Consider the following 21,267-nt stretch of genomic DNA (forward strand, 5'->3'; position numbering starts at 1 on the left):
TGAAGTCCTGGAGATCACTGGAGAGAGCATATATTCTCCCTGGGATTTCTTAAATGCCCCTAGCAGGGTAATAGCACATCTTACAGAATCAGAAATCATTACAGAATCACAGAATCACAGAATGGCTTGGGTTGGAAGGGAGCTCAAGGATCACGAAGCTCCAACCCCCTGCCACATGCAGGGCCACCAACCTCCACATTTAATACTAGACCAGGCTGCCCAAGGCCCCATCCAACCTGGCCTTGAACACCTCCAGGGACGGAGCACCCACAGCCTCTCTGCCAGCCTGTTCCAGCACCTCACCACCCTCTCTGTAAAGAACTTCCCCCTGACAACCAATCTAAATCTTCCCTCCCTCAACTTCAAACCATTTCCCCTTGTCCTGCAGTTATCAACCCTTTCAAAGAGTTGATATTAAGGTTGAATCATTTATCATTAAGTTTGACACTGTCTCACATGACATCCTGGTTGCAGAGTTGGAGTAAAACGGACTCACTGGATAAGGAATTGGCTGGATGGTCCCACTCAGAGAGTTGCAGTCAGCTGCTCAGTGTCCATGTGGAGACGAGTGATGAGTGGCATTCTTCAGGGATTGGTGCTGGGACCATCATTTAACATCTTTGTAGACGACGTGGGCAGTGGCATGGAGTGCACCCTCATCAAGTTTGCAGACAACACCAAGCTGAGTAGTGCAGACAACACACTAGAGGAAAGGGATGCTATTCAGAGGGACCTGGACAGGCTTGAGAGGTGCACCCATGCAAACCTCATGGAGTTCAACAAGGCCAAGCACAAAGTCCTGCACCTGAGTTGGGGTAATCTCACACAAAGATACAGGTTGGGTGGAGAATGGATTAAGAGCAGCCCTGAGGAGAGAAATCTGGGAGTGTCTGTTGATGAAAGATTCAACATGAGTTGGCAGCCGAGAAGGCCAATCATATCCTGGGTTGCATCAGGAGAAGTGTGACCAGCAGGTTGAGGGAGGTGATTCTGCCTCTCTACTCTGCTCTCGTGAGACCCCACCAATTCTGGAGCCTCCAACACAAGAAGAAGGTTGGAGAAAACCACTAAGATCATCAAGTCATCAAGTCCAGCCATCAGCCCATCTCCACCATGACGACTCATAGAATCCATAAATCATTAAGATTTGGAAAAGACTGTTAAGATCATCGAGTCCAACTATCACCACTATGCCTTCATAGTAGCAGCAGTTGATTGAGACCTTGAGGTTTTGAAGCACACTGGAGAGCTGCATGTGTCAATAGCCAGATGCTAGGCAAACAGATCTCCTGTGATCTTCTAGCTCTTCTGCTAAGGAAGTCTGGGTCTGCCAGGTTTATACCCATGCATGTTATCAGAGGAGTTGCTCTACGAGAATAAATAAACGCTCAACCTTCTCTTGTGACCTACATGATATAAACCCTGATGCCCTTTAGTGAACCAAGGGAGATCCAGAGATTACTCTAGAATAGTCTGCCCAGAGGCCAGAATCTGCAGCAGGGAAGTTATACGCCACATTCATGATGCCTATAAATTTCCACTGTCTCATCTTGTTTCTGCACACCTCTGATCTCTTTGCACTCCTAAGTTCCTGAATCTCTGTCATTGCTCATTCCTCTTAGAAATACCAAATCTTTCTTTGAATCCTGCTGGTTTTCACAGTGTAGAAGTTATTCTTGATTTTTTCCTGTGCAATGAATCCTCCAGACTGTTCAGACATAGGGTAAAATAAGAAGAGTTTCTGTCTAAATGTTTCCTACCCTTTCCAATGTGTCCCTTCTGCAGCTAAATACCCCCCAAAGAAGCCCTTTTTCAAGAACCTTCTTTTATTGTAGCTGCTCTCATTAAATATTGCATCATTCAACCTTTCCTTTTTTTTTTCCCTTTTTTTTTTTTTCCCCCAGTAGTGAACTTTGCATGTACCCAGATGGCTAAAACAGGTTATGAACTCTCCTGACCCACTGTCCGTAGTTTATGAAGTTGATCACATGCAAGCTTAACCTCTGGCTTCTGAGTTTCTAGGCTGAAGTCAGCTGATAAAAGCAGAATGCAAAATCACTGCTGCGTTCACACTGCCAAGATAAAAGTTTACTATCAGTGAGACTGTGAACACTTGCAAAATACTTATGTAACAGAAGAATAAAGGTCATGTACGTGCCAGGATAGTTGTCAGAGAGCAAGAAATATGTAGGCAAGGAGATGTGTAGTGATGCCTTTTTAGCAGTCTGTAAAGCTGTTTGATGGAGTACACTGGTGCACCACCCTCTTGGTGAACAAGAAAAGAAAATTATGAGGGAGCAGGAGAGATTTCCAGTGAAAATATGTTTTGTGCAATCATGTGACTTTGTGCAACACTGGCTGCTCTACCTGTCTAACAGGCATTTCTATACTGGGAAACATGCATGATCTCAGCCTTCATCTGCAGACATTAGAAACTCTTTTTTGCCTCCTATCTCTTGGAAATAAGCTCCTTTCCCCATTCATAAGCATCACCTCTACCCTACATGAGCAAGGTCATCTAGCTGGTACAAGTCTAATTAAATGCAAGATGCTTGCTCTCAATTTAGTCCTAGAAAAGGGCTGGTGCACCCCATATCTTGATTACTTTCCTGCAGCTATTATATAACTGGGTGGGTAATAAAGACACTCCTTATGCTGAAAACTTATTTGATCTCCGCTGACCTGGTGGTTCATGCTCTTGGTTTGCCTTGAACTGTGTCCAAATAACCTAGGTTAGCCTCTGTAAATCTTCACTCCCTGCTCTCGTGACACCTCGGACATCAAAATGCTAAGTGGGATTTGGATGAAAATTCCCCAAACTCTGCTCTGGGTGAAAGGAGCACAGAGGGAGGCTTTGAAGCTTGAACCATGCTGAGGGTTACTGGGAGAAGGGACGCATGCCTGAAAGTCTGGGTTGAGGGACTTGACTCGGGACCAGTGATGCTGATTCACTTGTTCATTACATTAATGAAATCAAAGTTTATTTGGAAGGCATTTCCTGGAACAAGAGTTTGCCTGACTCTGCTTTTAGTGACATCTGAGCATAATAAAGGTTGTTTCATGTTGCTCACACTGAGCAACACCTCCCTCCTTGCCTGAGAAGAGTAAAGAAACAGGGACTGATTGATAACGAAAGGAGCTATCACCAATTTTACAGCAAAATTCAGTTTTATCAGGTGCTTGGCATACACAGCAGTTATTTGTCTTAGCGACTACTTTCTACTGAATACAAGCAAATTAAATTCCTGGGCCGATGACACATACCTCAGATCAAACGATCATATTGCAAAGGTAACCAGATAACAGTCATAAATACAACTTTTTCCTCAAGGCTGAGAGCTGCAAGTGGTCTGTGTGTGCTGGATATTTTCTACCACATTGATTTTTCGGTAGGACAAGGGCTTTTTCCTTTGCCTAGCTTGTGCTGGGAAGTCCTGTTTGCTTAACCTACTTGGTCACTTCAGGAGGGTTTTTCCACAGGTGTATCTATAACAAGAGATCAAACTGCATCTTTGGAAATCAAGGGGAGAATTCAGACCAAGTCTCAATTTAAAGCCAAATAGCACATGAGGAGCTCTATGAGGAGCAACACCAATACAATGAAAACTTTTTTTGAGGTTGTGAACCCACATAGTATCTTTTGTGGTAAAAATCTTCCATTTCATGTGTTACGTTACTTTTGCAAAGCAGTTGCATCTGGTTTTGACCTCTAAAATGGGACCCAATGGAACAGCAGAGCATGTCCCCAGAAGTCTTGGTTCTGCAGATGCTTACATCTAGACCCTCAGCAGCCTGTGGAGTGCAGATGGTATTTGCCCTCAGGTCTGCACAGTGCAGATAAGTAGTACAGGACTCAAGCTCCCTTTGAGGCTGTAAAAGGCCATAGACTCGTGTTGTTTCTGTAGTCAGAACAGACTTGCTGCCATGCCATAAAGGGCTGGCACTGAGACGCACCAATCTCTTTCCCTTCCTGGTTCCTTGAGGACACGATAAGTTTCTACTGTCTACACAAAGGGCATAAGGGAAGAAATTCAGTTTGACAAGCCCAACCTTCATGGGATCACTGAAAAATTTGGCCTGGAAGAGACCTCAGGAGACACCAGTCCAATTCCCTTTACCAAACAGATAGGGTTACAAGCCTATGAGTATAGCCTAAAATGCCTTTGTAAATGGTCATGGCTAGCACTAACTGGCTGTCAGATCAGGATACTCTGGTCTAAATCTGTCAGTAACAGCCAGTTGCTAAGTATGTGTCCTAAACAGATCGCAGAAGCATTCACACCCTCAAGGCTTAAATCTTCTAAGCTACCAGATGAGTTTCCTGCCCTCCCTTGGGGTCACTGGGGATTGCCCCAGGAGCAGCTTTTTGTTTTTGCTTTGTCTAAGAATCAGTCATTTGGTGCCCTAAAATGGGGAGATCCCCATCTGATTTATTACCTGGGATCTGCTCATCACAGACTCGTCATTTCCATTAGTCCTCATGCAAGCAAGAAATGTCTTCTGTGGATTCCCAGAGGAGACTCATTATTTCCACAGCATCTGTAGCATCTCCTTTAAAATTTTCTCCCTGAGCCTTGCAGCCCGCAGACGAGGTTACAGCAGACACTTTATTTCAGTCTTGCCAGCTAATTTCATGCTGCAAATGCAGCAAACACCCATGGTCTAATGTTCACTTAATGAAATCTCCCCAGTGGGGACTCGGAGGGGAAAAAGAGAAATAGAAGGAACAGATCTACAATATCTGTGCTTATGGAGTTGTTAATTTTGCACTGATGACGGCAAAGCACTGCGGTGTCAAAGTACCCTTTGCCAGCAGAGACATTATTCACAAAATTGTGGTGTTTTTGCAGTATTCAAGGTCCGCTGGGCTTCCTACATCACAATGCCCTTGAGGGGAGCATGTGCTTTGCTTTCCCAGGCCAGGGACAGAGGGCTCCAAAATTGCCAAGACTCATGTCATCAGGCCCTATGTGGTAAAAGGATTCATTGGTTAGAGGAGGATTTGCAAAATCAAACCCTAACAGATTTTGTACTGTGCAGGTCTAGAGCAGTTGTGTTCCTGGGATGTGGGAGTGTCATTTGCTAAAAATGCAAGTTGAGGATCTTGAAATTGTATTGGCTCTTAACACTGGTTTCTGATGGGCATGGCCAGACTAAATCTGTGTTAAAGGATCCTGAAGTTAGCTTGACCTGCCCTATTCTCTCAACAAAAAAAAAACAACCTGAGGGAGGGACTGGAGAGGTGCTGCTTTTCTCCCTGTGACCATCCTTATCATAGACCCATGGGCTCACAAAATCATTTGAGTTGTTGGAAGAGACCTTTAAAGGCCATCTGTCACAGCTTCCCTACAGTGAACAAGGACACTTACAGCTCCATTAGGTGCACAGAGCCCAGTCTAGCTTGATCTTAAATGTCTCCAGGAATGGGGCATCCACCACCTCTCTGGACATCCTGTTGGCTTTCTATGCTGCAAGGGCATATTGCTGGCTAATGTCCAGCTTACCACCACACATGGTTGGCTGCTCCCACCCTTCAGATTAGCAGAGCAGACACTTCCTTCCACCTAGTGGATTTTTAACTTGAACTGAAGGCAAACCAGACGATGGTTTCCTACGTGTTGATCTCATTAAGCAATATTGTGCAGCTCTGAGCTGAACACAGTGAATTGTGATTGACCTAAGCATATTTTCAGAGAAAATAACAACTTTTGATTTCCAAAAAGGTCATACAGTTAAGGACGTGTCTGTTATTTTTACACCCACTTTCAGGTCAGTGTACCCTTTCTCACTGCATCAATAGGCCCGTTTTGTGCAATCAGATGCCCTTCCTGAATCCATTATCTGAGTCCAAAAGAAAAACAGTAGCCAAGGGCATGTGGTGATTCTAGATCACAGAATCATAAAAACACAGAATAGTTTGGGTTGGAAGGGACCTTGAAGATCATCTAGTTCCAACCCCCTGCTATAGGCAGGGACATCTCCCTCTTGACCAGGTTGCTCAAAGCCCCATCCAGCCTGGCCACGAACACCTCTAGGGTGGGAATCTCACACTTTTGGTTTCCCAACAAAATTCCATTGCTGTTTCAGCATCAGTCTCCAAGGGACTTTCCTGAACTGCTATACCTCTGCTCAAGTCATTAGCTGGAAACTTGGACTCCAGCCCACAGTCACGTAACCCTCCCTGTCGTTGTTCATTGCTCGCCTCCGAGCAAGTGATTTAATAATCCTGTGCTTAAAGCACGGAAAGAAGAATGTGACTGCAATAACATTGTGGGAACAGCAGGAGCTTGGGAAGGACCATATTCCTGCAGAGAGGAGAATGGAGCACAGCAAAACATGGCCCCGCTCCAGAGTGGTGCTGAAAATTGCTGGAAAAAATCCCCTCCCTCACTCTGAAAACCCTCCCTGTTTGATCAGCGTTGGTTAAAACAAACACTCACTTCTTTATAAATGAGGGTCTTCAATTGCACCACCTCTTCGTGTCTTTAAACAGAGCTGCTTTGATGTTTGCCTATGGGCAGCAAGCTTTTTCCTTCCATGCGAATGGGTCTTATTTCCCTTCCTTTTCCTGAGCCTCATTTGTAGCACCACATCATGCATGGTATTTAACCCAGTTGACCTCTTTTTGATACATATTTAGAAAAGATTTCCCGTTTATTCCAATGGGCTGGAGCTCCTTGGCTTGGATTGCTTTTATATGCAGACTGAGAATGGGGGGAGAATTGCCTGAGGTTAACAAAGGTGGCAAAACCATCTCAGAATGGCATGTAGTGAATAACTAAGGCCAGGGGAATGTCATGCTGATGCTGCCTGCATGACCACAGGATGGGAAAAGTCTCATTCGTTGGCTCAGAATAATCCTTTGGGCTGGTGCCCTGGACAATTCTTATTGCAGTATCCTCCCAGATCAAGTCCAGAGCCCATCTTCCTGTTTACCATGTGGTTGAACAAGTCCAGGGGGCAAAATGTGAGCATCTAAGGGATTTCAAGGCATTCAAAGCATCTCACAAATGCCAGCTGTAATGGTGAGAAGCTTCCTTGTCTGTAATACAGCACAGTTGTCCAGGGATGCTAAAAGAAACATGGATTGTCTTGTAATAGTCAGGAATCTTGGCTCTTTGTTGCTAATTCCTCCTGTTGCCCTGAAAAGCCACTGTCCATTTGCTTTGAAGTTTGGCTTCCCCAGTGGCATGTGTCCATCCTGTTATAACCAAGCAACACCATGATGGTCAAATTTGGATTCCTAATATCTCCAAGTTAAGGACTGTTCCACCTAATGGTCTCTGCCCATTTAGAAGATGTGTTTTATTTTGTTTACTTTTGTCTGTACTTTTGTCACTCTGTTTTCTGATTTCAATACCCTTCCCAAGCACAAGAAAGTACTGTCTTCTGGAATTGAGTTCATGAACACCTCTTTTCTCAGGCCTTGGGGGGCATGCTCAGAGAAAAGGATCCTTTATCAGATGGATCTCATTGCAAATCACTAATGTATAACAGCAGCTTTTCCTAATTGAGGTCATATTTGGTCTTTCTCATGCTCAGGGTATAAAATTACCTTCTTTGGAAAACTGTAATTTGTTGACAAAGGGGAGCAAATCACTCAAGTTCAATAAAGCTACTCATGAGGCAGAAAGTAATCTGATTTACACAAAGAGATGTTTGTGAATATATTCTACACACATCATTGGATTTAGTTGAAAATACTTTTAAAGGATTATGTCCAAAGTCTGCGTTAGTGACTTTGGTGCAAATTTGGATTAGCTTCATTGAAGCAGCAGTACTCAAAGTTACTGGAAGGGAGTGGTGTCTGGCTCTTCATATACATTAAATTCTTTTTTCATTTAAATTGTTTCTAATTGTAAGTCAAGAGGCCCATTTCTCCAGAGGACTGTGGGACTGCCCAAAGGGAAATCTTTATAAACCACCTTCGCAGGCAATCCCATAAAAGCTGTCCTATTTTTTTCCCAAGTCAGTTTCCTGCCATTGGAAAATCTGGCTGCTGGCCTTCAGGGATGCTATCCAAGGAGCGAATTATCAGAACTTTACTTACAAAAAATGGATGCTTTTTTATTTTCTTGAGCAACAGGGGAGTCCCTACAGTCTTTCTGAAAGTTGCCCTTTCTTCTTTCTGTCTCTTTTTTAGACACTTCTTGTTTCTGTTGCCTCTCATGGCCTCTCAGTCCTCTTCATCTGTGGTGTGGTGGTGGCACAAGCATTTTTCCAAGTTTGCAGTTTTTCCCGACCTTGTTTTTTTTCCTCTAGAAACTTCTTCTCCTGCTTTGGTTTCCTCTATTTTGGTTAGATGCTGGTTTGGACAGCTTTTGTTGTGAATCTGATTGCAAAGTGAAAACAGTGAGGTGTTATGCAAAACAGCTGTTGGAGTTATTGCAATGTAGATGCTTCTTGGCTTTAAACTGCTGATAAGCGTCAAGCAAGAGGCCCTGTGGGGGTTTCCAGCATTTTTTTTTCAGTGTGAGCATTCAAAAAGCATCAGCCAGCACCATACCAACACACCCTTTTCCCTGCTTTAATATCACAGTAGTAAGTGGAGGAGAAGGCTATCAGCTGTACTCCAAAAAAGAAGACACACTGCCATATTTTGATCCCCTTTCTGTCTTGAGGTCTGTGTTTTCCCCATCTGTAATTTATACAGCTTCCCTGGAGTCTTCTGCCCTTAAGACCATTCATCAGCCATCAACCCTTCCCACTTCTCCCACTGTTTTCCCCATTCCCCAGTACTTTTCTCCTGAGAGCCCCATAACGTTCCCCCTTTCCCACACTATTTTCCCTCCTCCCATCTGCTGTTCCTGCTTGCCTTGGCTTTTGGCATTCACAAGCGGAAGGGGACATGGGGGCTAACTTCCCCTTCCCTCTGAACCGCTCCTTTCCTGCAATTTTTGTCATTTAATCAATGAGGCCATGGAGCCTCTGTGGTTACTCTGGATTTTCTCTATCCCTCTGTTCAACCCTTCCACAGAGACAGTTTCCAGCTTTAAGTTACCAATAAGATTTTTCTTTGGGGAAAACTGTCCAAAAATCTGCACTTCACAGATAGGGGCTGTTGGCAAGTTGGACAGCAAGTTGGAGCAATTCCTGGGCTCAAAATAGCTTTTCCATCAGTTAGTGCATCACTTGGGCTTTGCAGAACTGGCTCTGAGAGTCAGCATCAGTAAGTGCAAAAAAAGCCATTGTGTTTTGGACCTTTTTTATGTTGAACACAGAGCAGGAAGCAATTGGCCTGAATTTTGTACAGTCAGTTTCTCCATTTCCTTTTTTTACCCCATAAGGAAACCTTTGTCTTGCTTATGGGAAGGAGAGGGAGGAAGAGGGTAAATTGCACCTGTGAAGTTGAGCAGAGAATGCTTTGTCCCAGTGGAACACCTTTCATTTAGTCTTTTTTTTCTTTTTGCTTGACTAGTATTAAATTCCTTCACCTAGGAACATCCATTGATACTGACAACCAGTGAGGATACCATTTAAGAGCTGGTAATCCCTAGATGTCCCCTGGAACCCAAGAGATCCCTACCTGATCTTGATTGTTTTGGGTTTCAAGCACTTGGCAAAGGCTTTCTTGTAGGAAGAACACAATTTGATCGACTGCAGACTTCTCAGAAGATATAAACATTGCTCAATCCAGTGATTGTTCAGAAAGTTGTTGCTGGTGATGGAAATCCTTGGCCTACCTAGTTTTCCAGGATCTTTGGAGCAATGTAGGCAGCAGGATCATTGGTACCCAGCGCTGAAGCACCCTTTCTGCAGCTCATGCAATCCTTCCTGCTTGACTACTGTTTTTTTGCAGAAACACTTTCAAGTCAATCAACAGGAGGGGAATTTTTGACTTACCCTGAGTCCTACCCATAACATTTAAAAGTCACATTCAGTTTGGCCCTACATTCACAGTTTTAATTATGAAAACCATGTCGTAATGGCATCCAGATCTGGATTTCAGTTCAGCCTTTATGAGTACGTGCAAACACGGAAGCAGATATAAATGGTCTCCAAGGGATTTTGGGTTGAGTTTGTCTTTAGATGCCTTGTGGATCTCATTCCTCTCAAAAGAACACAGAAAGCAGCTGTTGTGGATACCCCACATTTCCAGCATGCTGCAGCACACTGTGTCCTTGATGCAGTCAAATTGCTCTAATGGTCACTTTGCTGCTCCTAAGCCAATTTCTGTGACTTTTGGTCTCCACAGTAGAGATGAATCACATTCCAAGTGAAAAATATAGCATGCTGCATACACACTTGCAATAAGCATCTCCCAGAAATGGGAAAGCCATCAAACTGTATTGGCAACATAGAAATATTCCCTTGTAAATGGGCTTTCAGGGAAAGTGTAGCATTAGAGGAGCTCTTTCTTGCTTTCTCTCTCTCTCTCTTTTAATTAGGGCTGTGAGCTGGCACTCAGCTCCCACTATAGAAAAATAACACACACACACACACATACACAAAGAAGAATCAGAACTACTGTTGCTGAGCTGCAGCCACTGCTCTGAACACATGCTATAATGTGCACATTGATTGCCTGAATAAACTCCAGGGGAAATATAAATAAACAAATATATATATATATATATATATATATATGCATGTACATATGTAGATTCAACACATGCATGTTGTGTTGTCTGGGGAGCAAAAAATCTGGGAAGTGTGGGACAAGCAACCCCTTTCCAGCAATAATTCATTGCACTGGAATGGAATTGGCATATGGAACCAGGCTGATGCATAATCCAAAGGACCAAACAAGGGATTTGGGAACAAGTCCTGGCTTAGGCATGTCCAATGGTAATGCCCTCAGCTGCTTTGCAGCCTGACTTGAAACACCTCAAATGTAGATTTACCCATTTTGTATTCCCACTGCAGTACTGGGCTGTAAAGCAAAAGGAGCCATAGGAGCCCACGCAGGGACTTTGGTTTTGTTAGGGATGCATCATTTTTCTCTTTCAGCTATTTAATTTTATGCTTCTCTTGCTGGTAATGTGAGGGATTCAGAATGGAGGTGTCTTTGACAGTCTGCACGCATTTGCTTAAATTCTGTTTTCCCATTTCATTTGATTAATTCCATTTGTGTTTATTTTATTTGGTTGGTGATGGAGTGTAGGATCGTGCGTGTCAGAAAGACTCCGTAATTGCATAGCCTGTCCTCTGATAGTGCAATTAATCAGGCATATTAATCATCACTGCTTTCCAGTTATTGCCTCACATATAGATATATAGCCATGAAAATTCAAGCATAGACTTAAATCTTTACAGACTTACTTCTATTAGTAGCAGTTATAGACTCGGTGACTTCCTCCATAACCTTTAGGCAATCAGTGCCCTTTTGTGATGAGTTATTTCTGCTGGTTTGATTTGATTAGAGGACTTCGGTCATTTATGTGGCTTAATTGATGGACTTATTTCCCTGAAGCTTGAAGTCTTTGATTTATTTGCTGAAAATAACAATCTGTTTGTAGATGCTCAGGATGTGCAGTGTGGGTGATAATTCTGTCAGTGCTCGGCTTCTTAATAATCTACAAAATGCTATTAAGATCTTTTAGTTGCTTATTAAGAGGAGTCTTGAATAATGCGTGGCCTGACTACTATATGACCTACATGGATGGTAATACATAGGTGGATTATAAACCTGTCAGAGGGCACTTTGGCTTTTAGTTATGTTCTTTGACAGGAAATAAATGCCTTTCCTCTATGAACTCTATTATCTTAAGCACACCCATACCTCATTTGAAAGAAATTATTAAGATTTATTGCTCAACATCTGGCCACTATTATACTTGAAGTAATCTCCTGCTGCTGCATCTCAGTTAAGTGGGAGAAGGCATTTCTGAGATGAGCAATATCTATGGAGTAAGTAATTCACCAGGAAGTTAGCCCTAGGAGGCTGAGATTTTGCCAAATACTGGTTTTTTTTTGAGAGATTTGGGTTTCTGTGGCACCCTGAGGTCCTCTGCAGTGTTATTCTGAAACACAACACATTGTGACTGTAACAACAGACCCAAAATTCATTCTTACAATGCTGCCAATATTTTATGATCCTGAAAAGATTTTTCTTAGTATATGGCTGGGGACCATCTGTGTGAGCCTTAGTGTGAAAGTAATTTTCTGCCTCTGGATGAAGTATTAGACGAGCAGGAGTGGACTTAGTGAATGCTGGACTTGGCCAATAAATTCCCTTAGTGTGATTTTGTAAGCAGGTGGTTTGGAACAGAAAACTTTTCAACCCAGGGAATTTCTGAAATACTGAGCAACTGTCTCCTGCTAGATGCATGTGGAAGTGATTGCTAATAGCTCATTGCACGAATTAGGAAATTTTAAACTGATGGAACTCAGAGAGCCCACTCAGCTTCATCTGGATTCATGCAGGTGCAACTGGAGAGCGAAACCTCGTCCATCAGAGATCTTGATTCAGGACATCTTCAGATGCTCAGTAACCCATGGATAGCCACAAATCATGCAGTAAAATCCTGCTCTTGAGTAGAGAAAATTTGGAAATGTATAAGGGAACGGGGAGGCAGGGTCATGGAAAGCCCTATATTAAAGTTGTCACTAGAGTACAGAAGCTTTTTCCCTCCTTGCTATCCATTTTATTACCAACAGTTCTCATTTCCCTAATTTAATTAGCTAGCAAAAGACCATTTACATCCATTAAATAAATCAGCATTCTGGTTCATTGTGAAGCTAATGATCCAGTCTCTAATTCATGTGGTTACAAGGAACTGGATAAACAAAAGTAGCTGTTGCCAGCAAAATCCTGCCCTGATAAAACCCAACTTTGCCAGCCCCTTGCAGGCAAACCTGGTGCTCCCTGCCCTTCATACCTGGATGCTGAAAAGTTCTGGAGGATTCAATGGAAGATGTGTGTGGTCCCCATTCTTCCCCTGGTGGACATGGTAAGTCCTTACTCTGCCTGCTTATCCATAGATGTTAAGTGTTGAGCAGGGGTCTGGCTATAGAGACTTAATATTTAGCTCAAGAGCAATCTTTTTTTTTAATTTTATTTATTTTCTTTTACTTTTGCAGCTTTGGAGGCCACTAGGTTAATCTTGGATACGGTGTAGATGAAAGGCCTTAGACCATTTCCAGGAATCCCAGTGTTGAACCTGAATTTAACTTAGAGGCCATGCTGGATGGAGACTGTCTTAAGCACATGGTTCTCATTTTCTCATGGCCATGGTCAAGAATCACTACTTCCTCATTCAGAGGGTGGTGAGGCACTGGAACAGGTTGCCCAGAGAGGCTGTGGATGTCCCATCCCTGGTGGCATTCAAGGCCAGGCTGAATGTGGCTCTGGGCAGCCTGGTCTGGTGGTTGATGACACTGCACATAGCAGGGGGGTTGAAACTAGATGATCTTCGGGTCCTTTTCAACCCAGGCCATTCTGTGATCCTATGATTCTATGATTCTATGATTCAGTGGTATTGAAAATGGTTCCTCACAGCTCCTTGTGAGGATCTGACCTGAGTCTAGAGTCTTTTATGCTAGTAATGTTGGTATCACTGGTGTCACTCCAAATTCAGACCAGAATAATCCAGGAAAACAGAGGACCCTCCTTCCATCTTCTTCAGGCTAGATATCCAGAGATGGATTAGTCTAAATGAATCCTAAATGACTAACTTTGTGCTCTTTTATTCTATTTTTCTTTTTATTCAAGCACTGGAGAGTCGTGCTTTGAAGTCTGGACTCCCAGCTTCATTCATCTGAGATAACTCCCTCCAGGAGTACCAAAATAACAGGTCAGAATTTGGCTCTTCTGACACTGTGGGGATGTTCTTCTGACAGCACTTTGACTGCACTGACCACCCCACAGATCTGTCAGTCATTTATTTCAGTTCTAAGGACTAAAGGCATCACTCTGTACACCAAACTCAGACACATTTCTTTATAGCTTCTTTAATAGACTTGTGTCAAACACTTTTCAGACAATCTAGCCATCTGGGTCTAAGCTTGTCCTCCTAGGAATGGATTTATAACTGATATATCTGAGCTAAGACCTTTTTCAGACTAAAAACTTCTTCAACCTTCAGAGAAAGTACAGCTCCCCATGTATATATATGGGGAACAGGCTCCCCAGGGAGGTGGTTGAGTCACCATCCCTGAATGTGTTTAAAAACCATTTGGAGGTGGTGCTCAGGGATTTAGCAGAGGGCTGTTAGAGTTAGGGTAGTGGTTAGGTTGTAGTTGGACTGGATTATCTTCAAGGTCTTTTCCAACCTGAACAATTCTATGATGCCGTGATTCTATGAGAGCTTGAATGTAGGTATAACTCAGGAATAACCTTGGACCTTACTGTAAATTGCTCTGATGTAGGTTGGCCACTCTCTCTCTAAAGGCAAATAATCTCTCAGTGAATTTCAAATGACAAAGTACACAATAAAAAGATGAAAAAGTTGCAGCGTTGTTCCAAGCCACAAAAATCTATTACCTTTTTCATATTTTTAAGCCAATACCCCGCTGTTTCCTGAAAGACTTTCTCTTTTATTTGGTCCATCATTTAAAACAAAGCCTATCCACATTTGTGAAGGGAATAATTGGAAAGGAGAATTAGAGTGCAAGATAATGTAATAACTTCTTAAGCCCTGAAAGGAAACAAGTCTGTGGAAATAGAAAGTACTGGAATAGAAAATATATTTGTCTTTGGAAAGTAGTAGCTAAAATACCCAGGGCAGCTTGTGTAGAGTGTGGAAAGAGAAAGAAGTTTGTGCAGATTGATTGGAACCACTTTAATGTTCAGTGTCCCAAGCAGATCAGCTGAATTATCTATTGGTAGTCTCTGTCCTTTGTCCACAAAGAGAATACTCAGACTAAATGCTGATCTTTTTGAAGTATGTAGAATTAGGTGATGCAAATTGTACTTTGACATCTATTATAAAATCCACTAGAGACTGCAGGAAACAAAGAGAGATCTCCAGGTTCGTTGTCCAAAGAACTACCTCTGAGTTTTTTGGGTGAAAAAAGTCAAAGGTTTCCCTGGGAGCCTTTGTGCTGCCTGCTTCAGGACCTTAGTTTGTAAACTGAGGTCACAAGCAGAGTCACCTAAGGCACTTGATATAGCCAGTGGAGAGAAAAAGAGAGAGACAACTTCAGGGGACAATTCTGAGCAGGAACATGAGCTGGCACGATAATAGATGTGCTGAATAGGGTTGTCATGATAGGCATTAATCTTAGCTTGTTAGATGGGAGCAGTGTCTTCCTTCATGTCCGCCCACTATCAAGAGCATCAGAGCTGCTGCCAAAACCAGGAATCCAGCAACAGCGTTCCTCAAGTGAAGGTTTAATCACCTTTTAGAATTAAAACCCACTTAGCAATTTTTAATTTTATTTTTTTTTCCAGCTTTGGCTTCAGAATCAAATAGGGCTGAAAACAGAAGGCAAAGGAAAACTGCAGTGCCAAAACAGACTGAAAATTATGAAAGCATTTTTGAGTTCCAAGAAGTTAAAAAAAAAAAAGAACCCTGAAATGAAATTTGGTATGTTTTTGCCCAGTATGTCTTTGTTTTCTCTCCCCATGATACTGAGTCACAGCTAAGTACGCCCATTGGAACTTTAATAGGAACAATGTGTTTCTTCTTCTGAGGTGGTAGGGAGTAACATGATTCTTAGTTATTCGGATAAGCACTTGTGTTCTATGCAAGTCCTCCTGATAAATGCATGGGTATTGCTGTTGCTTAGTATGCTGAACTGGATTTCAAAGAATCACTGAATTGTAGGGGTTGGAAGGAACCTCTGGGATTGTAAGCAACAATGCTTTGGGTATGAAATAGAGGAGGTGCTGCATCTGAACAGAAGTCTTAGAAATTAATGACAGCTGTTGATGCAGTGTGGTAAAGGCTAGAGGAGCTTTTTCTCTTGCTAATAGAGGCCTTGGTAAAAAGTTGCATTTCTTCCCTGAAGTGTCTGTTGCATATTATCCCATCTCAGACACGAATCCTGTACTGACATCCTTAGTGATGCTTGAATATGCAAGACAGATGAGGCAGCCACTGCGTGATTGGCTTGTCTGGGTAATCTCCAAGGTAAAGTGGAAGGGCACTGTGTATTTTTCTCTATTCTGTAGTCCTGAGTATTGATTAGTGAACTTTTAACAGCAAAATTCTGATGGTTTCTGATGGTACTATCCTAAGAAACACATCTCTAAGCAATCTGATTTATCTGCAGATGTCTGTTCATTGCAAAGCAGCTGGATAGATGACCATCAAACACACCTTCCAACTCAAATGATTCCATGATTCTACGATTTTTGTTAACCTCCTTTATGAGCCTGTTGCAATTTCACATCTTGAGCTTGAATTTAAGGAACTTTGGGAGCTTCCTTCAGAGTGTGACTGTAAAATCTACATTGCTTGGCAGTCTTTGGGACAGTCATCCATCTCCATCTCCCACTCACAAACTGGGAGACCTGTTCATGAGTGATGCACACTCATCTGGTGAGATCATACCTTGAGTACTGTGTATAACTTCGGGCTTCTCACTACAAGAAAGATACTGAGGCTCTGGAGCATGTCCAAAGAAGGACAAATGAAGCTGTGAAGGGTCTGGAGCACAGGGAACTGGGATGGTTCAGTCTGGAGAAGAGGAGGATCAGGGGAGACCTTACTGCTCTCTACAACTACCTTTGGGTTGTAGCAAGGTGGGGGTTGGCCTCTTCTCCCAGGTAACAATGATAGGATGAGAGGGAATGGCTTTGAGTTCACCAGAGGAGGTTCAGATTGGATATTAGGAAAAATTTCTTCTCCAGTAGAGTGGTAGTGCATTGGAACTGGCTGCCCAGGGTTGTGGTGGAGTCACCATCCCTGGAGGTGTTCAAGTACCATGGAGATGTGGCTCTGAGGGACATGGTCAGTGGACATGGTGGGGATGGGTTGGTGTTGGACTTGGGGCACTTGGAGGTCTTTTCCAACCTTAGAGTTAATATGATTCTATGATCTCTCTTTCTTTCAGAAGCTGCCCTTCACAAACCATGCCCACATGCATTCAAGTCCAGTCCTTGCTTCCAAAGTTAATTACATTTCTTCTCTGAAAGAGAATTCCTGCACCATTGTCATTCATCATCTGCATGTCAGTCTTGTGGTAAGATGTATGGTACTGTGTACTCCTTGCAGGGCCTGGAGTGTCCCAGTGGTGTTTTCTGAAAGTCATTTTGAGTAATCATCCCTGGAGGGTCCCTCGAGCACATTCAGCTCTACACAAAGTGGCCTCATAACCTCCTCATTTGCACTTTGCAAAGCCCTGCTCCCTTCCCCCTCCTGCCCTCTGCTCTTTGCAGAAAGACAAACAGAAAGAATCATCAGGGAATTATAGAAAATACCAAGTTGGAAGGGACCCACAGCATCATCAACGTCAACACCTGGCCCCACACAGCACTGCCCAAACCCAAACCCAATGTCTGAGAAGTGTCCCAATGCTCCCTGAGCTCCTGCCCTGGGCATCCTGTTCCATGCCCACCGCCCTCTGGGGCACAGCCTTTTCTTCACACCCTGGCCTTCCCCTGATATAGCTCCATGCCATACCCTCAGGTCTTGTCTCTGTCACCAGAGAGCAGAGATCTGTGTTGCCAATCCACTCCCTGTGAGGAGCTGCAGGCCGCTGTGAGGAGGTGCAGGCCGCCATATTGGAGCTGCAGATTGCCATGCTGGAGCTGGAGGCCACCAGGAGGAACTGCAGACTGCCATGAGAAGATGCAGGCTGCCATGCTGGAGTTGTAGGCTTTCATGTGTTCTCCCCTCAGCCTCCTTTTTTTCTAGGCTGAACAAACCAGTGGATTTCAGAGTGCACAGACACAGCTGAAGGGCATGCAGACACAGCTGAAGGGCATGCAGACCTGAAGCAGACCTTCCCAAGCTTTTTTCTTACATAGCTCTCAGAGCACTCTTATCCTTACTGCCTCCTGATTTTCCAAGTAACTGATAGGATGAGAGATCAAGTGCAGGGGATGTTCAGATTGGACATTAGGAAAATCTTCTCAGAAGGAGCCATAATGCATTGGCATAGCTGCCCAGTGAGGTGGTGGAGTCATCATCCCTGGAGGTGTTCCAGAACTGTGGGGATGTGGCACTGAGGGACATGGTCAATGGGCATGGTGAGATGGGTTGGGGTTGGATGTGGAGATTTTAGATTCAAACCTTAATGATTCTATGATTCTCTGTTGAGTCCCTGAGGTGAGAAGGGTTCTTCATGCTCCAGGCATGGCTGTGTGCTTGCAGGATGCAGGACCTGTAACTCAAGATCTTTTTCTCATGGAAGAGCTTCACACAAAAGCATCAATTAAATCTTTAGCATCAAGGTGCATTGAGATTCATGGCTTTTCTGCTCTCTCTCCTCTACTTCTTATTCATGCCATCACGCTGCTGTTTGCTATCCTTTTTTTCCCTGCCAGCACAGGTGCTCTGATGAGAATTTTGAGGAATGGATCCAGCTTAGAAACAACATAGCCAAAACAGATAATTGTTTTCTAATTGTTTGCTTCCCTGATTCCATTTTTCCTACCGTATTCAGCCACAGCTTTGCCGTACTACGCCCTGATGTGACATCTGGGGAAGAGGAGACAAGGACTGGGAGGCTATTGTTTAATCTGATAGTGCTGCAAAGGAAAATGTATTAAGAAATCACAGCCTGAAGTGCAAGACCTCTAACTGAAATAACGGAGGATTAATATCACATTCCTTTAAATTCCTTAAGGAATTTGATTTGTTGGACAGGGGCCTTCTCCACAAGAAAAGCAAACCAAAACAACAAAACACAAACACATGCACTAAACAGAAACAACAGAAAAAAAAAAAACAGTCCTTCATAAATCAGGAAATTATTATTATCTCATTCATCCTCTGCTCCTTTCTGTGCCTCTTCCTTTCGAAGGTAGAGCCTTGAGGATACACAGAGATGCACAATAATGCAGTAAATAAATAAGTGCCCTGGAGCTGAATTATGATTGCAAGTATTTTGGGACTGCATAGATTTGTGAAGACACTGTAAGCTGCTCGGTAGAATGAAAGCCTGGCTCCAGCCTCCTGCTGAGAGCTGTTCAAACACATCTTTAACGAAAATCATGACAAAAGCTGGAAACAGCAAGCCTTTCCACCCTCTCACTCCTCATTTCTGAGTTCACCAAGTCCCAGTGAAGCTTCCTCAGTCATTAGGACACCTGCAAGAATCACCTTGTTCCTTCTTGTTGTTTGGTTCCTCATTTGCATCACCTGAAAAGAGAAAGTAAATGAAAAAAAAAAAAGTAAAAGAAAACAAAAAGAAGAAAGAAAAAAGAAAAAATTAACGAAAATAAAAAATAAGAAAAATAAGAAAAAGAAAAAGAAAAAAAAGAAAAAGGAAAAAGAGAAGAAAGGAAAGAAAAGAAAATAAAGAAAACAAAAACGAAAAAAAAAAGAAAAAAAAGAAAAAGAAAAAAGAAAAAATAAGAAAATACAAAAATAAATAAATAAGGAAAAAGAAAAAGGAAAAAAGAAATAAGAAAAAGATACTCTCTTAACCTACCAAATGAGTCTTGCAGCCTGTGGCATGTTGGGAAGAAAGGAGCAAAGGTGATTTTAGTAAATGGCAGTCTGCTCTTCACATTAGTTTCTGAGGCAGCAGAGATATTTAGCAATGAGGTTTTGTGGAAAACATCTTAACTTTTTCACTGGTGTGGTGCTTCCTGTGCTATTTATTCTGCCACTAAAAACAATTTGAATTCCTGAGGTATGTGGGTTGGGATGCTGCGCATGCTTGATTCTGTAGTTAGACAAAAAAATGCCTCCAGAAACAGATTTGGGGCTACTGAAATTCATATCACCTTCCAGAGATGCCTTTGAGATGCCCCAGGACCAGAGCAGTGCTTTGGGCTATTTGGTTCCTTAAGCAAGCACTTGGGTCTGGTGCCAAAGGAAACATAAAATCGTTAAGGTTGTAAAAGACCTCAAGGATCTTCTAGTCCAGCCATCAACCTATCCCCACCATGCCCTCTGTACCATGTACCTCAACGCCACATCTACATGCTTATCAAACACCTCCAAGGATTGTGACTCCACCACCTCCCAGGCAGCCTGTTCCAATGGGCTGTCCAGATCTATTGGTATGACATTTTGGAGGCTGGGGTATAGAAAGCACAAGCATTTCAGGTGAGGATTAACAACTCATGGGGGACTCAGTGTGTGTGTGCACTTCTACCTGCTTTCTTCATTCCCCATTGTCTGGTTGCCCTATGGTCCCTTCCACATTCATTGGTCTCTCTAGTTCCTTACTAGCTCCTGTTCCAGATGCTGTCTCCTGTAGTGCACTGAAATGGGAAGTTCCTGAGGATGTTGGAGCATCCAGGTGATGTGGCTACAGAGCTCCTGGTGTCTGAGCCACATAACCTAGTGCTAATTCAGGTGGTAACCACAGCTGCACCTTCTGACTATAGCACACACTCTTGGCTCCCAGGCAGGATATAGGATCCAATGTCACTTTATTAAAAAGCTTAATGTGAAAGAGCAACCAAGGAAAGGGACATTGGATATCTGGCACTACAGGACCTCAGAAAATCTCTGGAAATACAACACAAATGAAGTAGGTGAGTGTCAAAAATGTGTATTTCCTAAACGTGAGAAGGGCCAACATGATAGGAACGTGTTCAGATATCAAGCAAAGTGGTAACACTCCAACTGCCCTTGCAACTAGGAAACATGGTTTGATCACAAGCAGAAGGATCCTCAAGTGATGGAACACTGAAAGGCCAAATCTTCTTCCACCCCAGCTCACTAATTTGGGGCTGCAGAAACACAAACATAGCAACTGTCTGTCTCTATTTTGGTCTCTGGGTTTCAGGGCAAGCTTAATCCAGCATCAGTCTAATTGTGTAGAACCCTGTGGTTTAGTGAACCAGCCTGATCTTGTTCCCTGTGGTTAATACTTCCTGTTAGGATGTTGTGCCTTTAATTCTTCTATTGACATCTCTTTTTGGCACAGCTTAGGCTAGAAGACTTGGTTTCTGAAGCATGCCACCTGGAGACCTCTAAAACATTTTAGGGCCTAAAAAAATGATATGTAAGTACAATCGTTTCAATGCACTCGTTTAGTCTTCTCATTGCCATTAGGCTATTAGCAGGCTTTCTATTCTGTATTTATGCAGCATCTTACCCAGGGAGGTCTTAGCTCACAGTTGGGATTCCTGTGTATTGTTAAAGAGGTTCACAGCTTGCCAGTCCCTTCTTTTTTATGTTCCTTTAGCCAGCACTCCTCTGTTTCCCTGAGAAGACCATTCATGGAATGGTCAGAAGCTCCCTTAACCATATTTAC

General features: G+C 43.0%; 1 long non-coding RNA gene across 1 annotated transcript in view; it reads left to right on the forward strand.

Moving 5' to 3' along the window:
- The window catches only part of LOC104909389, a 36,626-nt gene extending 20,132 nt beyond the window's left edge, over positions 1-16,494 (forward strand). Inside the window, exons 2-4 of the long non-coding RNA XR_004158657.1 lie at positions 12,783-12,893; positions 13,655-13,736; positions 15,335-16,494. This is a non-coding gene — a long non-coding RNA (uncharacterized LOC104909389). The remainder of the gene's footprint in view (positions 1-12,782; positions 12,894-13,654; positions 13,737-15,334) is intronic.
- The last annotated feature ends 4,773 nt before the right edge of the window (positions 16,495-21,267 follow it).

The sequence above is a fragment of the Meleagris gallopavo genome, chromosome 1 (assembly GCF_000146605.3).
Source record: "Meleagris gallopavo isolate NT-WF06-2002-E0010 breed Aviagen turkey brand Nicholas breeding stock chromosome 1, Turkey_5.1, whole genome shotgun sequence".
NCBI classification, from domain to species: domain Eukaryota; kingdom Metazoa; phylum Chordata; class Aves; order Galliformes; family Phasianidae; genus Meleagris; species Meleagris gallopavo.